Raw genomic sequence first — 20,485 nt, forward strand, 5'->3', positions numbered from 1 at the left:
GTCGACATCAAGCCAAGAAAATCTGCAAGGAGACTGCAACAGGGGAGGCATGCCTCCAATTGCGGTGGAACAACACTAGTGAGCAGGGCCATCACTTCCAGCTATACCCTACAGTACCAGGGTTGGCTTGGATTAGGAGAACAGGTTGGTGCATTGCAAGCCCAACATGTGTTAATAAACTATGTCAAAGAGAGACTTGCGGCCCAGCGGGAAAACCTGGTGACCCTTCCTTGCTAAGGCAAGAGCTGCAGAGAGAATTTACGTGGTGACTCCTGATTCATGAAGAGGTGTGAGCCTTTTTATTGAATCGGGAGCATCTGACTCCTGCACGCCCCCTCATCAAATGAATAAAGTCTTGATAATTCGAGGCCTAAGTATATTATGTTTAATGAGGTTGTGCGCTTTGTGTTCTGAGCATGGAGCGGGTTCTCCTCCTGAGCCCACTTTATACATTGATACCTTACATGTGACATGTCATGATCCAGGCTGGGATTTTTCTTATTATTCTCTCCTCGGTCTGGTCATGCGGGGGTTAACATTTTCTGCCTCGTTCTGGATTTGTTATGGCTACTTCAGTCTGCTGTGGCCTGCAGACCAATGTCAGTGATAGTTCATGCTCCCAGGATAGAGCAGCTGACCCCTTGATACCGTATTTTGTCCTCTGCCCATTTGCTCTGTTCCCATGACTTCCCTTTCCTGCCACCCCGCTTGTCTTAGTGTTCGCTCCCTGTGCTTGGACCTCTTGGTATGTTACCCGGATAGTCTTCTGACCTGTTTTACTGTCTCACGTCTTGGTTATCTCTGCTCCCGTCTGGCTCTGACTTCTGTCTTGTATTTGACCACGTGTATTGCTGTGACCTCTGGTACTTCTGTTCCTGACTGTTGCTTTTCAGCCCATCTGACTACTCTTGTGCCACCTGGTGGCACCCTGTGCTGCTGCCCAGTAGTGCTGCTGCCCAGAAGTGCTGCGCTTTGTGTGCAACCTTTCTTCCCTCACCAGCATCCCCTGGTGGAGGTTGCGCTATACTGCACTGCAGCAGCATTACATGATATACATGTAGATCTCATATCAGTATTTATTTTTATTTATTCATTTTACTTTGCCTTTTGACCTTTTTTTCTTGAGTGAGTTAACATCTATATCGGATACTCTATTCTGCTAGGATTTTTTTTTTTCATGTCAAAGTGATTGGAACGTCAGAGGAATCCAAGGGCTTTGTCACTTGCTAATGATATGTGTTATGCCACAGATTAGGCCATAATTTCTGTTGTAAATAGTAACCCCAACAGTAGTGTGGATGAATAAATAAAGAGTAAAAACTAAAGAATGATAAGTATGATATTAACCGCTTCATGACCCGGGGTATTTTGGCTTTTTCGCTTTCGTTTTTCACTCCCCTCCTTCCCAGAGCCATAACTTTTTTATATTTTTGTCAATATGGCCATATGAGGGCTTATTTGTTGTGGGACGAGCTGTACTTTTGAACGATATCATTGGTTTTAGCATATCATGTACAAGAAAACGGGAAAAAAATTCCAAGTGCGGTGAAATTGAAAAAAAAGTGCAATCCCACACTTGTTTTTTGCTTGGCTTTTTTTGCTAGGTTCACTAAATGCTATAACTGACCTGCCATTTTGATTCTCCAGGTCATTACGAGTTCATAGACACCAAACATGTCTAGGTTATTTTTTATTTAAGGCTGGTTTCACACTTGCGTTTTGATCTGCAGCGTTTTAGCGCTAAAAAACGCATGCGTTTTTTAGCATGCGTTTGGACGCGTTTTCGGCAATGCATGCGTTTTTGACGCGTGCGTTTAGTTGCAGAAATGCAACCTGTAGTAATTTCTAGCGGCGTTTTTTTGCCGCAAAAAACGCATGCGTTTATTCGCGGCAAATATTATTGCTGTCTATGTAAACGCATGCGTTTTTATAGAAAAACACAAGAAAAAACAAGAAAACCCTAACCCTAACCACAAGAAAAAACAAGAAAACCCTAACCCTAAACACAAGAAAAAACAAGAAAACCCTAACCCTAACCCTAGGGTTACTAGGGATCCTAACCCTAACCCTAACCCTAGGGATCCTAACCCTAACCCTAACCCTAACCCTAGGGATCCTAACCCTAACCCTTAAGGTTAGGGTTAGGATCCTAACCCTTAGGGTTAGGGTTAGGGTTAGGATCCCTAGGGTTAGGGTTAGGGTTAGAGTTAGGGTTAGGATCCCTAGGGTTAGGGTTAGGGTTAGGATCCCTAGGGTTAGGATTAGGGTTAGAGTTAGGGTTAGGGTTAGGATCCCTAGGGTTAGGGTTAGGGTTAGGATCCCTAGGGTTATGGTTAGGGTTAGGGTTAGAGTTAGGGTTAGGGTTAGGTTTAGGATCCCTAGGGTTAGGGTTAGAGTTAGGGTTAGGATCCCTAGGGTTACTAGGGATCCTAACTATAACCCTAACCCTAACCCTAGGAATCCTAACCCTAACCCTAACCATAACCCTAAGGTTAGGATCCCTAGTAACCCTAGGGATCCTAACCCTAACCCTAACCCTAACCCTAGGGATCCTAACCCTAACCCTTAGGGTTAGGATCCTAACCCTTAGGGTTAGGGTTAGGGTTAGGATCTCTAGGGTTAGGGTTAGGGTTAGAGTTAGGGTTAGGATCCCTAGGGTTAGGGTTAGGGTTAGGGTTAGGGTTAGGATCCCTAGGGTTAGGGTTAGGGTTAGGATCCCTAGGGTTATGGTTAGGGTTAGAGTTAGGGTTAGGGTTAGGGTTACGATCCCTAGGGTTAGGGTTAGGGTTAGGATCCCTAGGGTTACTAGGAATCCTAACCCTAACCCTAACACTAGCTATTTCTGTTTATAGTAGGTTTTCTAGTTGATTTTGATGATTGGCAGCTGTCACACACTTCTCAGCATGCGTTTAAAAAACGCAAACGCAGGAAAAAACGCATGTAAATGCGGCAAAACGCCGTGTTTTTTTTCTGCATGCAAAAAAGCATGCGTCTAAAAACCGCGGCGTTTTGCCGCGTTTACATGCGTTTTTTCACCACATGCGGTTTTTTTAATAACGCTGCAGATCAAAACGCAAGTGTGAAACCAGCCTAAGAGGTGAAAAAAAATTTCAAGCTTTGCTAAAAAAAATAAAATAAAATTGTGCCATTTTCCGATACTCGTAGCGTCTCCATTTTTCATGATCTGGGGTCGGGTGAAGGCTTATTTTTTGCGCACCAAGCTGACATTTTTAATGATACCATGATGGTGCAGATACAATCTTTTGATCGCCCGTTATTGCATTTTAATTCAATGTCGCGGAGACTAAAAAAATGTAATGCTGTCGTTTTTAATTTTTTTCTTGCTACGCCATTTATCGATTAGGTTAATCCTTTTTATTGATAAATCAGGCGATTCTGAATACGGCGATACCAAATATGTGTATGTTTGATTTATTTTTTATTGTTTTATGTTGAATGGGACGAAAGGGGGGTGATTTAAACTTTTATATTTTTTTTATTTTTTCATATTTTTTAAAACTTTTTTTAAACTTTTGCCATGCTTCAATAGCCTCCATGGGAGGCTAGAAGCTGGCACAACTCGATCAGCTCACCTACATAAGAGCGAAGCTCAGATCGCTCCTATGTAGCTGAATTCCTGCATTGCTATGAGCGCCGACCACAGGGTGGCGCTCATAGCAATCCGGCATTAACAACCATAGAGGTCTCAAGGAGACCTCTGGTTGTTATGCCGATGCATTGATGATCCCCGATCATGTGACGGGGTCAGCGATGCGAGCATTTCCGGACCGATGGCTGGAAGCACTAGTTAAATGCTGCTGTCAGCATTTGACAGCGGCATTTAACTAGTTAATAGCAGCGGGTGAATCGCGATTCCACCCGCCGCTATTGCGGGCACATGTCAGCTGTTCAAAACAGCTGACATGTCCGGCTTTGTTGCGGGCTCACCGCAGGAGCCCGCATCAAATCAGGGGATCTGACCTAGGACGTGCTATCCTGTCCGAGATCAGAAAGGGGTTAAAGTTTCACAGTAGAGGATATACTGTCATTTGCAAATTATATCTGCTATGCCACAGATTAGGGTATAATTTCTGTTGTAGATGGTAACCCAACAGAAGTGGTGATGAAGCCTAAACCGGCAATTGGGTGTTCATAAATAAAGAGTAAACACACTAAATAATGATAGATATGTTATTACTGATAGATAGATAGATAGATAGATAGATAGATAGATAGATAGATAGATACAACATACCTGATTTATCCTGATTATCATGCTTATCTTTCTTTTCTGTTAAAATGATAATACAAGTGTTGAAGCGATTTATGAATAAGTCAATTTAACAATTTATTTTAACCCCTTAATGACCACCAATATGTCTTTTTAATGACCTGAGCTGTAAGAGAATAGAATCCCCATACAGGTGACAATTGAACAGCTGTCGGCTGTACACTATAGCTGACAACTTGCTGCATCAGCCACGATCAGTGTTGGCACCATCCAAATCTGTTTAACCCCTTAGATGCTGCTGTCAATAGAGACTATCTACTATATAGTTGTCTAAGGGTCACTTCCATCTTTCTGTCCTTCTATCTGTCTGTCTGTCTGTAACGGAAATCCCAAGTCGCTGATTGGTCGCGGCAAAACAGCCACGACCAATCAGCGATGGGCACAGTCCATGCCTATGCAGCATCAATAGTAAAAAGATCTAATGTTAAAAATAATTTTAAAAAAAATAGTTATCTACTCACCGTCCGTTAGCCCCTCGGATCAGGAACAGGCCTTTCCTGCTCCTCGTGACTCTCCGGTGACCGCTCCATGCATTGCGATCTCACAAGATGATGACGTAGCAGTCTCGCAAGGCTGCTACGTCATCATCTCGCGAGACCGCAATGCACTCTTGGGACCGGAGAGTGCGAGGAGCATCGGTAAACGCCTCGCTTGGATCCGGGGGCCAACGGAGGGTGAGTATAGAACTATTTTTTATTTAAATTCTTTTTTTGAACAGGTATATGATGCCCACATTGCTATATACTACGTGGGCTGTGTTATATACTACGTGGGCTGTGCAATATACTACATTGGATGTGCAATATACTATGTGGCTGTGCAATATACTACATTGGATGTGCAATATACTACGTGGCTGTGCAATATACTACATGGGCTGTGTTATATACTGCGTGACTGTGCTTTATACTACGTGGCTGTGCAATATACTACGTGGCTGTGCAATATACTGCGTGGCTGTGCAATATACTATGTGGGCTGTGCAATATACTACATGGGCTGTGCAATATACTGCGTGGCTGTGCAATATACTACGTGGCTGCACAATATACTACGTGGCTGCGCAATATACTACGTGGGCTGTGCAATATACTACGTGGCTGTGCAATATACTGCGTGACTGTGCAATATACTACGTGGCTGTGCAATATACTACATGGGCTGTGCAATATACTACATGGGCTGTGCAATATACTACATGGGCTGTGCAATATACTTCGTGGCTGTGCAATATACTGCGTGGCTGTACAATATACTACGTGGCTGTGCAATATACTGCATGGGCTGTGTTATATACTGCGTGACTGTGCTTTATACAACGTGGCTGTGCAATATACTATGTGGGCTGTGCAATATACTATGTGGGCTGTGTTATATGCTGCGTGACTGTGCTATATACTACGTGGCTGTGCAATATACTGCGTGGCTGTGCAATATACTGCGTGGCTGTGCAATATACTACGTGGGCTGTGCAAAATACTAAGTGGCTGCGCAATATACTACGTGGCTGTGCAATATACTACGTGGGCTGTGCAATATACTATGTGGCTGTGCAATATACTATGTGGGCTGTGCAATATACTACGTGGGCTGTGCAATATACTACGTGGGCTGTGCAATATACTTCGTGGCTGTGCAATATACTGAGTGGCTGTACAATATACTACTTGGCTGTGCAATATACTGCGTGGCTGTGCAATATACTGTGTAGCTGTGCAATATACCACGTGGGCTGTGCAATATACTGTGTGGCTGTGCTATATACTATGTGGCTGTGCAATATACTGCATGGCTGTGCAATATATTACGTGGCTGTGCAATATACTACGTGGGCTGGGCAACATACTACGTGGCTGTGCAATATACTACGTGGCTGTGCTATGTACTACATGGCTGTGCTATTTACTATGTGGGCTGTTATATACTATGTGGCTGTGCTATATACTACGTGGCTGTGCTATATACTACGTGGCCGGCCGCGAGCAATCAGCGACAGGCGCAGTCCGGCCACGAATTGGTGCGGGATTTGAACCACGCTTCGCTAATTGGACGCGCCCAGCCAGCCAAATCCTGTGTATTCAATGCATTATTCTAAAATCTTCATAAATAAACTACATACATATTCTAGAATACATGATGCGTTAGAATCGGGCTACCATCTAGTATCATATAAATGGTTAACAGAGTATGGGGGCTTCTCTTTATCCCCATCGGCAGCCTGAGATCATTATTGTGTAGTCCTGCTGTTGGCCATGGCAATTCACGACCAAATAGCAGCCTTAGAGTTAACCGGCTATAGTTACATGTTCAGACATTAGCAACATTTAGGTGGTAAAAAAATACTTTTTCATTCCTGTCATGTCACTTTGTATTAATTCCTGAATAGCACCTGAAGGGTTAATAAACTACCTGACAGCAGTTTTCAATATGTCAAGGGGTGCTGTTTTTAAAATGGTATCACTTTTGGGACTTTCCAATATATAGGACCCCCAAAGTCACTTCAAACCTGGATAAGTCCCTAAAAAAATATATTTTGTAAATTTCCTGGGAAAAAGGAAAAATTGCAGCTACATTTTTAAACCTCCTAAAATGCTAACAAAATAAAAGAACATTTTACAAATGGTGCTGATGTAAAGCAGGCATGTGGGAAATGTTATTAATTAATGTTTTGCTGTGGTATGACTATTTGGATTAGGCCGGAATCACACTAGAGAGAAATACGGACGAGTGCTATGCGATAAAAAATCGCATAGCACTCGGACCAATGTTAATCTATGGGGAAGCTCCCATCATCCGTTGTTTTCTTGGATGTATTATACGTGCTGAGGAAACCACAGAATGCTGCGATTGTCACCGTATTACGCCTGAAATACGCCAATGCAAGTCTATGGGTGCGAGAAAAACTCACACACCACACTGACCAGGTGTGTGACTTGCGAGAAATACGCACCGGTGTCCTATAGAAAAGCCGGCAATTCAGTGCGGTGTAATGTAAAATCACACTGACAGGTTAGAATAGAATAGATAAAATCAATGTATACACATAGTATAGGTGTATATATATATATATATATATATATATATATATATATATATATATATATATATATGTCATTGACACACATATATATATCTTTATAGTTCATAGAGAGTTAGATATCAAAATAGGCAATAATTCAATTGTCGGGTTCTGCAAAATCATTGCAGAACCCAACAAGATATGAGACATGGTTTACATAGAGTAAGCCATTGCAGAACAGTTAGATTTATATATGTCCCTCAATAATAATGTTAACAGTGTATTTGTGTAAACATTTGGAGCTGTAAGTGTTAAATTAAAAGATTAATTCACGGAAAAAACTGGTGTGGGCTCCTGCGCAATTTTCTCTGACAGAGAGGAAAAGCCAGTGACTGAGGGCAGATATTAATAGCCCAGAGAGGGACCATGGTTATTGCCCCCCTCTAGCCAAAAAAATCTGCCCCCAGTCACCCCAGAAAAGGTGTAGCTGTAAGTGACATCAGCGGTAGTAGTCACTGAGCATGCTCTGACTCCCCGCCTAACGTGGTGAACTTGACAGCGTGGGAAAATGCTCAGAAACTTTCCCACACTACAGAGTTCATGTCCAGTCAGGTGGGGAGGCTGCGCAGGCAGCTTTTCATTCATTCCTCTGTGGTTTACAGCTCAGCCGGTAGCATTAGCACCGCTCCGGGTTGTGAACTAATTAACCCCCTGAGATGGATTTACAGCGTGGGACTTGACTGTACAGTGGACAGGTATGGGATATTGTTGGCTTTTTAATTAGGAATTTTTTACAGGAGAACGAGGGCTTCTCTTGGATTGAGCATGCAATAAATATGTTAAACCTGTGTGTTTCATTATTTCAATAATACTTTTAATACTTGTGAAGCAGTGACCCCTATAACAGGTAGGGGGCGCTGCATGGTCTCCCCGGTATGTGCACGGAGTCGTATTGAGGCCATGAGAATTGACCTGCAGTGATGTCAGTGCAGCGCCCCAGAGTCCTGGTCGTTGCAGTACTGTGGCTCCGCCACTATGGGGAGCTATGGTGCGTCCAATGGCACTGAAGGAGTTCATCTGATCAGGTATCACAGACACCAATACATTTCACAGCCGGGCCTCCGGGGGGAGCTAAGGGTGCTATTCATTAGGCCACTCCCCACCATAGTGGGTAAACTGGGGGTCAGGCAGGAAGTTAGATCAGAAAGCTGACTGGGTTGGAACCAGGCAACACCTTGTGGCAGAGGGTGTTGTAGGGGAAGATACAGTAGGGTCTCTGTCAGGGGTGGGATCCTGACAGAGGCTTGGCAACGAGAACGAACGTAACGGGACCGTGCCTGCTCCGGGTAGCGGCGGTGCCCAAGAAAGGATTAGAAGAGAGATAGATTGTGCTGAGTGAGAAACGGGATCACGCAAAGGAGAAATACCAGTAGGAGTCGTGCTGTAAGACCGAAGCAACATCCTACTGAGGCGCAATACCGGTGGCCGGAACGCCGAGGGAGTAGAACAACATTCAGCTTCAAGCAATACTCCAAACAGCGGCAGGACAGTCAGTCTCAGGCGGGCTGTCTAACTCAAATCACCTATGAAGTCTTGGGAGGCAATTGTGGGAGAGGGGCGTCTCTAGGGTCCCGGAAGAACTCCAGGCCTACCCGTCAAACGGGTGCCGTTCCTACCCGAACCTCAGGGAGGGACGGAGGATTAGCAGAACATCATCTAGTCGAGTTGTGAGGGAACATCAGAAACAGACACAACAGTTGTGGGGTACTTTCCGTAAGCACAGCAGGGAAGGACTACAACACATAGCGCTAGGGGGAAGGCACAGATTTCCTCCTGTGAAGAGAACTCTGGAAGTGTCATTGGACCGGCCGGACTTGCGCAGCCTGGTGAGCCGTATTCTGGATTGAGGACCCAGAGATCTTCAGTAAAGAGGTAAAGAGACTGCAACCTGGTGTCCTCATTATTTATCGCGACCTGCACCCCACAACTGCACCGTTACAACACCACTTATTGCACCGGACGTCCCCCACTGACAGACAGGGCCACGGACCGGGTCTAGCCACCGTGACAACCCCAGGACTGAGATCCCAGAGGCCCGGCTCCGGGTACCCCTCGGCCCTGCGGCGGTGTGGGGGCGCTCCATCAGGATCACGTGACCCGCCCAGGTGATCCATTACTGTGGGTGTGCTTACGGGTACATAATGTGGCCAGGGTGTGGGTCACATGGTCTTCTGTGTGGTTCCTGTGTGGTTCCAGTGTTTGGACCTGAATGGTCCAAGTGCAAGGTCCTGGAAGCCTGTGCATGAGCTGTGTGCTCCCGTGTTGGAAGCCCTGGGAGGAGGCTTCCTGTGTATGCACATGGTTTGGACCTGGTGGCCTGTGGTGTTGGACTAAGTCCTGAATAGCACCCAGACAGGCCACATGCCTCTGTGTTGAACGGTCCCAGGTGGGATGGACGTTCTGAAGACCACAGTATGATCCTGGTCCTAGACAGTCTGTGTGAGAAGCTCCGGTGAGTGGAGTCTTCTTGGAGCACCTGAGAGACTGTGGACCTGGTTGATCAGTGTTGGGGAAGCTACCGTCCTTCGGTGGCTCTGGACTGACTGTTGTGTGCCGGCCAGGCAAGTTGGTGAACCCCGTAAGGTAGTTTCCCCAGGAGTGAGGACTGACAAGGAGTCAGCAGATGGAGCAGGAGCTCCCATAAGGTACCTCCATAAACTGTTGGTGCTTGTAACATGAACGGCGAGGTAGACCCACGGCAACTGGTCAGTGAGGACCAGCGTGTTTAGTGTCCGTGAGTCAAAGCCGTAAATGAAGTGTAAGTTAAAGCTGCAAGTTTATATCACCAGTTGGTGCTGCTTGTGTTTCATGAGATGTACACAATGAACTGTGCATAACCCGGTTTATGAGGCATAATAAACCGCATGGACTGTTTTGGTTTTAAAAACCCGTGCCCGTCTGCTGAATATCGCGGCCAAGCGAGTGTCCCCCAATACACTCAGTAAGAATAGTCTTACATTATCTTACATACTTTATTCTTAATGTGTGTGTGTATTTTTAACCAACAGTAAAAGTAGGTGTGTCCAGCGAGTGGTGACGTAAAAATAACTTTTAATGAAAATAAATTAAAAATATATCCATATATATGGTATCCAGCACTCAGTACACACTGGCTATAGAACCTAATGACGATCTACGCGTTTCGACCTAATGGTCTTAGTCATTTTTTCTTTACTTTGTATTTTTAACCCTTTCATACTATTGGATTAATAATGGATAGGTGTCTTATTGACACCTCTCCATTATTAATCAGGCTTAATGTCACCTTACAATAGCAAGGTGACATTGACCCCTTATTACCCCATATGCCTATGCTACAGGGCAGTGGGAAGAGAGAGGCTAAGTGCCGGAATAGGCGCATCTTACAGATGAGCCTTTTCTGGGGTGGCTGGGGGCAGATGTTTTTAGCCAGGGGGGGTCCTATAACCATGTTCCCTCTCTAGGCTATTAATATCGGCCCTCAGTCACCTGCTTTCCCACTCTGGCGGAGAAAATTGTACGGGAGCCCACGCCAGTTTTTTCTGTGAATTAATCCTTTAATTTAACACCTACAGCTCCAAAATTCTACACACACTACTAACATTATTAGGGAGGGATATATAAAAGTATAACAGATATACAATGGTTTACTGCATGTAAACCGTGTCTCATATCCTGTCGGGTTCCGTAATGATTTAGCAAAAGCCAACAAATGAATTACCGGCTTTCTGCTATCTAACTCTGTAAGAAATATAAATATTTATATATATATATGTTTTTCACTGACATATATATATATATATAAATATATATAGACTATATATATGTTTTCTCGAATATTTGAGCCCATGAATCCATTATATGTCCATTTTGCAAGCCGGCGAGAAAATCTCGCCATACGGATGCCATTGCGATGTCACACGGATACTTTTTTGAGGAAAAATCGTATCCTCGCATTGCACACGGATGACATATGGATCACTGTTCCGGAACATTTCTGCGTATCTCGGCCGTAAACAACGGACCGTATTTTTATACCTTATGTGTGACGCCGGCCTTAAAGGGATAATCATTGAAAGTTTGCTATTTTTTACAGATTTGTCAAATTTAGGATATTTTTATAAATACACACAAAACATCAACCTAAATTCACCATTATCATAAAGAAAAAACAAATCTCCAAATCACTGGGATATGTTGAAGCGTTCCAGAGTTATTTCCACATAAAGTGACACTGGTCAGATGGAAAAAATTTGGACCTGTCACTATGGGGTTAACATATTTACATATTTATATGGTTTTGAGTCAACATTGTCACAGGCATTGTACAGACCATACTTGTTGGAAAGTGCCTTGATAATAAGATCACTAATGAACCCCTTCTAGAACTCTCAGTTGTTATCTATGGGGAAATCTAGAAATGTTTGAATTCATGGAGGCACCATCACAAGGAAAATAAATGGGGTTGCTACCATCACAATTTATAGGCAATATGAAATTAGATGTTGACCTCAGGGGACCCATAATTGACATGAGCATTTATTTATGTAATGTTTTCAAATACATAGTATTCCAAGGTTTGATTGCTTGTCAGTATAAATTGGCATACAAACTGGCAAATGCCTCTTACATAATCAGATCCCACAATTGCTTTCCAAGGTGCCAATTGTGAAAGGGAGTGCCCGTCTGTCAAACACCTTAAATGTAGCAGTTGGTGTTGACCACGCACATCTAAGGAGTTGACTCAGCCATGTTTGAACACCCACCCTGCTCACTTCCTTCTGCCTTGTTTGAGCTTGTAGCAGAAAGTTCTCTGGGTAATGCACAATTGTGCATGGAATCTGCAGACGACTTTTCATGTCTTTTTTTTTATATATATAGCGCTAACATATTCCGCAGCACTTTACAGTTTGCACACATTATCATCGCTGTCCCCGATGGGTCTTACAATCTAAATTCCCTATCAGTATGTCTTAAAAGGAAGCAGTCCATTCCATAAGGACATAGAAAGTAGTTAGCTAACAAGATAAGTTACAAAACAAAAAACTCTCTAGAAATAAATAAAAATGGTTTGTGTTGTCATTTTCTGAGACTTTTACAGATGTGGGACAGGATTAACAATTGGGCCAGCCCATGATGGGAGAATTTAAGTGAGCATAGAAAGTTAGTCCCTCTTTCTACTGAGTCAGACAAAGCCTTGGAAAAGAAGGAACCCATATTTGCAGACCAGCATTGTTTAAATGGGTTCTTCGAGAAATGTGATAAAATAAATAATTAAAATACTTTTAAATATGAAAATAATTTTCTATATCCCTATATTTATCAAAAAGGTATGCTTTATGCAGTACATTCTGTCAATATTTTAATGATGGCAACTTCCATCTAGCAGTGTGCAGCCGCCCTAGGACTGGTGAGACAGACCTTCTCCCTGCACAGGGCCGGCGTTAGTAGCAGGCAGACCAGGCAGCTGCCTAAGGCCCCCGCTCCCCAGGGGCCCCCAGCCAGTGGTGTGCCACTGATAGCGGCACATCATGCAGCCGCTATGGAGCCCGTGAGTCGGGGGGCCCACCTAACACCAGTGCCGACTTCCCCTGCCGCCGCTACATTCAACTGTGTTGGCGTCTATGACTCCAGTTCAGTACAAAGCAATGATGGAGAGAGCGTCAGATGACGCTCCCTCAGGGCCGGACTAGCCATCTTGTAATTCTGGCAAATGCCAGAAGGGCCTGTCTGATCATGGGCCGCCTTGCCTGCTATGTTGTTAACAGAATCGGTGTTCTCAAGACATCCATACTGCTAAGAGTTGTGATGGAGCACAAAGTTGCTGACTCAGTCACTTACCCCAGCAGGCCACGAGTATCATTAGAAATATTGGTCTTGTAGTAAATCTTCCTTTCCTGCATCCAGGGTAATATTATTAATATATCCCATCTGATTCATGGGGATGGGGGCAACATGGGCCTGTGCGATTTCCAATGCCAGGACTGAATTTCAGCTCCAGTCCGTACCTGCGCTCCCTCTCCCATCATTCCCCTCTTCCTCTGACACTGTGGGTGCACGATGACATCACTTCATCACGCACACACTGTGTGCCGCCGCTGAGAGCGAAGCCAAGCCTGGAGGAGCACTGGGCACCGGGAGAGGTGAGGATTGTGGTTTTTTTCCTTTTTTTAAAAAAATACATCAGTGAGTGAGTACTGAACTGTGGAGCAATTCCCAGGGGGAATTCCATGGGGCCTACATTACATTCTATGGGGGGCTATGTTGTATTCTGTGAGGGAGGACTGCATCATAATATTTGATGGGACTACATTATATTCTTTGAGGAGGTGGGCTGTATTATGTTCTATGGGGGCTACATCATATTCTATGGAGGGACTGTATTATATTCTATGAGGGAGGATTGCGTCATACCCTTTGATGGAGCTACATTATATTCTATGGGGAGGTGGGCTGTATCTATATATATAAGAGGCATCGTGATTACTCGCTAATCCCGCCCCCAGCACAGTAGCTCTGCCCCCCACCACATCACCACACATAATCCCGCCCCCCACCACATTACCACACATAATCCCGCCCCCCACCACATTACCACACATAATCCCGCCCCCCACCACATTACTACACATAATCCCGCCCCCCCACCACATTACCACACATAATGCCACCTCCCACCACATTACCACACATAATCCCGCCCCCACCACATTACCACACATAATCCTGCCCCCACCACATTACTACACATAATCCTGCCCCCCCACCACATTACCACACATAATCCCGCCCCCCACCCCATCACCACACATAATCCCGCCCCCCACCACATTACCACACATAATCTCGCCCCCCACCACATTACCACACATAATCCCGCCCCCACCACATTACCACACATAATCCCACCCCCCACCACATTACCACACATAATCCCCCCAACACATTGCCACACATAATCCCGCCCCCCACCACGTTGCCACACATAATCCCGCCCCCCACATTACCACACACAATCCTGCCCCCCACCACATTACCACACATAATCCCACCCCCCACCACATTACCACACATAATCCCGCCCCCACCACATTACCACACATAATCCCGCCCCCCACCACATTACCACACATAATCCCACCCCCACCACATTACCACACATAATCCCGCCCCCACCACATTACTACACATAATCCCGCCCCCCACCACATTACCACACATAATCCCACCCCCCACCACATTACCACACATAATCCTGCCCCCACCACATTACCACACATAATCCCACCCCCCACCACATTACCACACATAATCCCCCCCAACACATTGCCACACATAATCCCGCCCCCCACCACATTGCCACACATAATCCCGCCCCCCAGATTACCACACACAATCCTGCCCCCCACCACATTACCACACATAATCCCACCCCCACCACATTACCACACATAATCCCGCCCCCACCACATTACCACACATAATCCCGCCCCCCACCACATTACCACACATAATCCCACCCCCACCACATTACCACACATAATCCCGCCCCCACCACATTACCACACATAATCCCACCCCCACCACATTGCCACACATAATCCCGCCCCACATCACATTGCCACACATAATCCCGCCCCCCACCACATTACCACACATAATCCCACCCCCTACCACATTACCACACATAATCCCGCCCCCCACCACATTACCACACATAATCCCACCCCCCACATTACCATACATAATCCCCCCACCACATTGCCACACATAATCCCGCCCCCCACCACATTGCCACACATAATCCCGCCCCACCACATTACCACACATAATCCTGCCCCCCACCACATTACCACACATATTCCCACCCCCCACCACATTACCACACATAATCCCGCCCCCCACCATATTACCACACATAATCCCGCCCCCCACATTACCAATCATAATCCTGCTCCCCCACCACATTGCCACACATAATCCCGCCCCCCCGCCACATTGCCACACATGATCCCCCCCACATTACCACACATAATCCCGCCCCCATTACATTACTACAGATAATCCCGCCCCCACCACATTACCACACATAATCCCGCCCCCCACAACATCACCACACATAATCCCGCCCCCCACCACATTACCACACATAATCCCACCCCCACATTACCACACATAATCCCGCCCCCACCACATTACCACACATAATCCTGCCCCCCACATTACCACACATAATCCCGCCCCCAACACATCACCACACATAATCCCGCCCCCCACCACATCACCACACATAATCCCGCCCCCCCACATTACCACACATAATCCTGCCCCCACCACATTACCACACATAATCCTGCCCCCCACCACATTACCACACATAATCCTGCCCCCCACCACATTACCACACATAATCCTGCCCCCCACCACATTACCACACATAATCCCGCCCCCCCACATTACCACACATAATCCTGCCTTCCACCACATTACCACACATAATCCCGCCCCCCCCACATTACCACACATAATCCTGCCCCCACCACATTACCACACATAATCCTGCCCCCCACCACATTACCACACATAATCCCGCCACCCCACATTACCACACATAATCCCGCCCCCCACCACATTACCACACATAATCCCGCCCCCCCACCACATTACCACACATAATCCAGCCCCCATCACATTACTACAGATAATCCTGCCCCCCACCACATTACCACACATAATCCCGCCCCCAAAACATCACCACACTATTGTTATTAACTTCATTTTAAGTTAATTTACCACCTGCGTAAGCGCTATTGAGTGTTGTCATTATTTACTTTAGTTTAATCACCAGCAGTGTTAATTAGATAGCAATGAGCGTGCCGAGCGTTAGCTGGCTGGAAACATCTAGTTATATTCTATGGGTGGCTACATTATATTCTATGGGGAGATGTATTATATTCTATGAGGGAGGATTGCATCATAATCTTTGATGGGGCTACAATATATTCTATGGGGAGGTGGACTGTGCTATATTCTATGGGGGCTCTATTATATTCCATGAGGGAGGATTGCATCATAATCTTTGATGGGGCTACATTATATTCTATGGGGAGGTGGGCTGTATTATATTCTATGGGTGGCTACATTATATTCGATGGGGGGGCTGCATTATATTCTATGAGGGGCTACATTATATTCTATGGGGGTTGTATTATATTCTATGAGGGAGGATTGCATCATACTCTTTGATGGGGCTACATTATATTCTATGGGGAGGTGGGCTCTGTTATATTCTATGGGGGACTACATTATATTCTATGAGGGAGGATTGCATCATACTCTATGAGGGGGCTACATTATACTATATCAGGGGGCTACATTGTATTCTATGGGGGCTGCATTATATTCTTTTTCTCTTGTAGGTTTTATATGATTTGTGGCCAATGTGAGCATGCGTTTAAATTCTGCCTGTGTACCAACTTAAGTGAAGCTCAACTTTTGTGTTTTTGTCTTTGTACTGTATTATTGCATTCTGTGCAAGCCGGGGTGTGGCCTCCCCCTCTCCTGAGTTGGAAATTGTATATAAGGCTTCCCCAGTCTGGTGTTTCACTGGTTGGGCCCAGTCCTTTTATCTGCCCTTATTCATACTGAGGTCAACATTGACACATGGTAAGGTTTTAATATTAGACAGTGTAGGACTGTCCCGATCAGAGTTACCTTGACGTGATGGGATGGCTTTTGTGCTATTTTTTTTTTTTTTTTTTAGAAGTATTACTAAAAACTCTGTTATTTAAATGCACTTTTTTGCTTTTTATTTACTTAGTTACAGCATGGTTTTTGCTCACTTTTTCTCTTGTAGGTTTTACATATGGAGGACTGAGCAGTGCATGTTAATATATGGAGGACTATGAGAAGTGTATTATGCTATGTGGAGGACTGAGAAGTTTATTTTAATATATGGAGGACTATGAGGAGTGTATTATACTATATGGAGGACTATAGGAAGTGTATAATACTATATGGGGGGCTGAGGAGTGTATTTTAATATATGAAGTACTATACGGAGTGTATTATACTATATGGAGGACTGTGGTGCACATTATAATATATGGAGGACTATGGGGTGTATTATACTAAGCAATCAAAATGCTGCATATTCATCGAGTGATTGGATTGTTTATGCCGGAACAGAAATCATTATTCTCAGCAGCACATCGCCGGTGTAAACTGTAGATGTGCTGCTGATAACATGATACTGTATGGGGACAAATTGATCTAATAGTGATTGTTCTGTTCCCATCATTTTTTCTCAGTTGGAGTAAAGAGGCCAGGAGACAAGTGTTGAACGACTTCAATACAGTCGATCACACTCGTTTAGCGGCCTGAACTCAGAGCACGTAAATACAACAGAAATGCTTCTGTGTGATGTGCAATATGTTAGCATTTAGGGCCCCATTTCAAACTTTAGCCTAGGGCCCCACTCTGCCTAAAAGTGGCCCTGTCCTTGCATTACACTTAAACTGTCAGGCTAACTGATATGGATGTTCCTACTCAGTCAGCTGAAGAAAGTGTTTAACTTCTCCTTTAGTCAGGCTCCACCCAGTATCCTTTCAGCTTAACTGAACAGAGGAATGTGCGTTCATGATGCCTGACAGGACTCTGCTTTGATCTGACCTCTATCTCAAGCAGATGTTCTTTACCCAGTGCTTCCATCTTATTGCATGTCCTCTGAAATCTTTCATGGGTGCACAATGATTTATGTCAGTTGACATCTTTAAAATCCTGAAGGAGTGCAGTAGATAAAGCATACATTTTCTGCTAAATAAAGGTATGTAGAAAAAGTTTTAATATTTAAATGAGTATTATTTATTTTATCTATTTATTTTATAACAATTCTCCAATAACCTATCACAGGTTTACTAAAACAGAGAGGAGCCAGAAGACTGCAGCTTCTGATTTCTAATACTTCTCCACTGATTAGAAGTCCTTCACCTTCATATTAAAAGCTGTAAATTTCGTTTAGAAGTGCACGAGTTAATCTGCTCAGTTGAGAGCTCTTCTAAGCTTTCCTGCATTAAGGCTCTCAACTGTGCACTGTTAGCCTCTCCAATCTCCTATATAAACTGGGCTCTGGCTAGCACTTATTGTCATAGATAGCCTATGCTGCATTGCTGGAGGTTGCTGGTTGGTGGCTGTTATTTGAGAAGTCATTTGGTAGATTTATCTGAGACTGTTGCTAGTTTTTGAATGTGTGATATTTCCCTTTATTCTCTTAGTTTGGTTTAACCCCATCCTCCACTCCCTGGTGTTTACCTTTGTTGTCTTTGTGAGTATACTTGTATGATTAGTATTTTCCTTTATCCCTGTTCGGATTACTTTATTAGTCGGGTTATTGTATTACATTACACTACTTCCTCCCCTCTTCCCTTGGTGGGGGAAGGGTACAGACTGAGGGCGGATTAAGGAGCTAAGGCAAGATTCGTAGAGCCAGTGTCTTCGCCATCAGAAGTAATACAGAGAGCAGAGCGAGCTAGGGCACCCCTAGCGTTAGGGACAGGGAAGGAGCCCATGATCCTGGGACACCCAACAACTTTTTAAGGGTATTATGTGTAGAGAAGAGGAGGGGTTATACTCAGGTAACAATTCCTGAAGAAACCAAGTGGCAGAAGTAACCTCATACAGCAGCCAAGTGTTAGCCAAACCTGAAAGCTTTAGTGAATAAATGTTAATTTTGTCATGGTAGGGCACATTTCTCATGAAAGCCACAGCGACACACCTCTATCTGTGTGGCTCTTATGAATTGGAAGATAATCATGCTTGTGATGTGCTGCCTCAATACAACTTGACCCGTGTGGCCCTTCCCCTAGTGAAGATCGAGACCCTCACTAAAGTTTGCTGCCACAGTGTACTATGTACAACAAGCCATGTGCCACCATTCCTAACCATCAAGTTTGCACCACTGTACTGTACAGAAGATATGTTGCTTAAGTGTCATTCCTGCTATCAAATGTGCATATGGTTTGCAAATTTGTTTAGTAAAAACAATCGGCATCCATTTCTCATGTTTGTGGGGCGCCAATGTGTTCCTATCATTACGATACTCCTGTGAACACCGACTCATGGCCGACATTCATAGGAGATCGTGATTTTTCTTATGTATAACACAGACGATTGGATAATTGCAGCTTCAAGTCTCCTAAGGGGACAATTAAATAAAGTAAAATGTGAAGAAATATTTTTAAAAAGTATGAAAAAAGTTCAAATCACCCTTTTGCACCATTGAAAATAAAACGATTAACAAAATACACATATTTGGTATTGTTGTGTTCAGAAATGTTCCATGTATCAAAATATAAAATAAATTAATCTGATCAGTAAACAGTGTAACGAGAAAAAAAAAAACGAACTGCCAGAATTACATTTTGCACATTGGCAAAATAAAATAAAAAACTTATGGGGCTCATACAATGGTGACGCAAACAGTTTGGTTTTTTTTGCAAAAGTTTGGAATTTATTGGTTTGTTGTCCCTGTATTTGTGCATTTGAAGAATAATACGGCCATATAATTTTTACCAAATGATGAATGCTATACACATAAAAGTAAAAAAATCTGATACACGGTACCAAGATATATATCTTTCCTATATCATGCATTTTTTTAATCATTGATCACATGGTAAATTCAATGATGTAATTCAAAACTACAACTTATCTTGCAAAAAAACATGCCTTCTTATGGCTATGGAAGGTAGTTCCATGAGGGACTATAACTAAGGCTACAGCCACACTATCAGTATTTTACATCAGTATTTGTAAGTCAAAACCAAGAGTGGAACAATCAGCGGAAAAGTATAATAGAAACCTGTCACCACTTCTGTATTTTTCACCCACTCCTGGTTTTTGCTTAAAAATGCTGAGGTAAGATACTGACCAAAAACTGAACATGTGACTGTAGTCTTAGGGAGGTGTGGAAGATGCTAGCTTACAAAGAGAAGAATATCCCCCATAAAATGGAATACTTTATTGAATATTACACTAAAAAATACATATAGCCCTTATCTAATAAATCAGTGCAATGGGGCAATAAACCCCAATATATAAACACACGCCCTATACTGAAAATATACCAGAGATAAACA

The 20,485-nt window shown here is 44.1% G+C and overlaps 1 protein-coding gene across 1 annotated transcript in view; it reads right to left on the minus strand.

The window, feature by feature from the left end:
- Positions 1–20,485, minus strand: part of MUC19 (mucin 19, oligomeric) — a 763,086-nt gene that overhangs the window by 674,127 nt on the left and 68,474 nt on the right. The window contains exon 4 of the mRNA XM_077264813.1: positions 4,256–4,291. The gene's annotated coding sequence lies outside the window, so the exon portion shown is untranslated. The remainder of the gene's footprint in view (positions 1–4,255; positions 4,292–20,485) is intronic.

Source organism: Ranitomeya variabilis, chromosome 5 (genome assembly GCF_051348905.1).
Source record: "Ranitomeya variabilis isolate aRanVar5 chromosome 5, aRanVar5.hap1, whole genome shotgun sequence".
In the NCBI taxonomy this organism is placed as follows: domain Eukaryota; kingdom Metazoa; phylum Chordata; class Amphibia; order Anura; family Dendrobatidae; genus Ranitomeya; species Ranitomeya variabilis.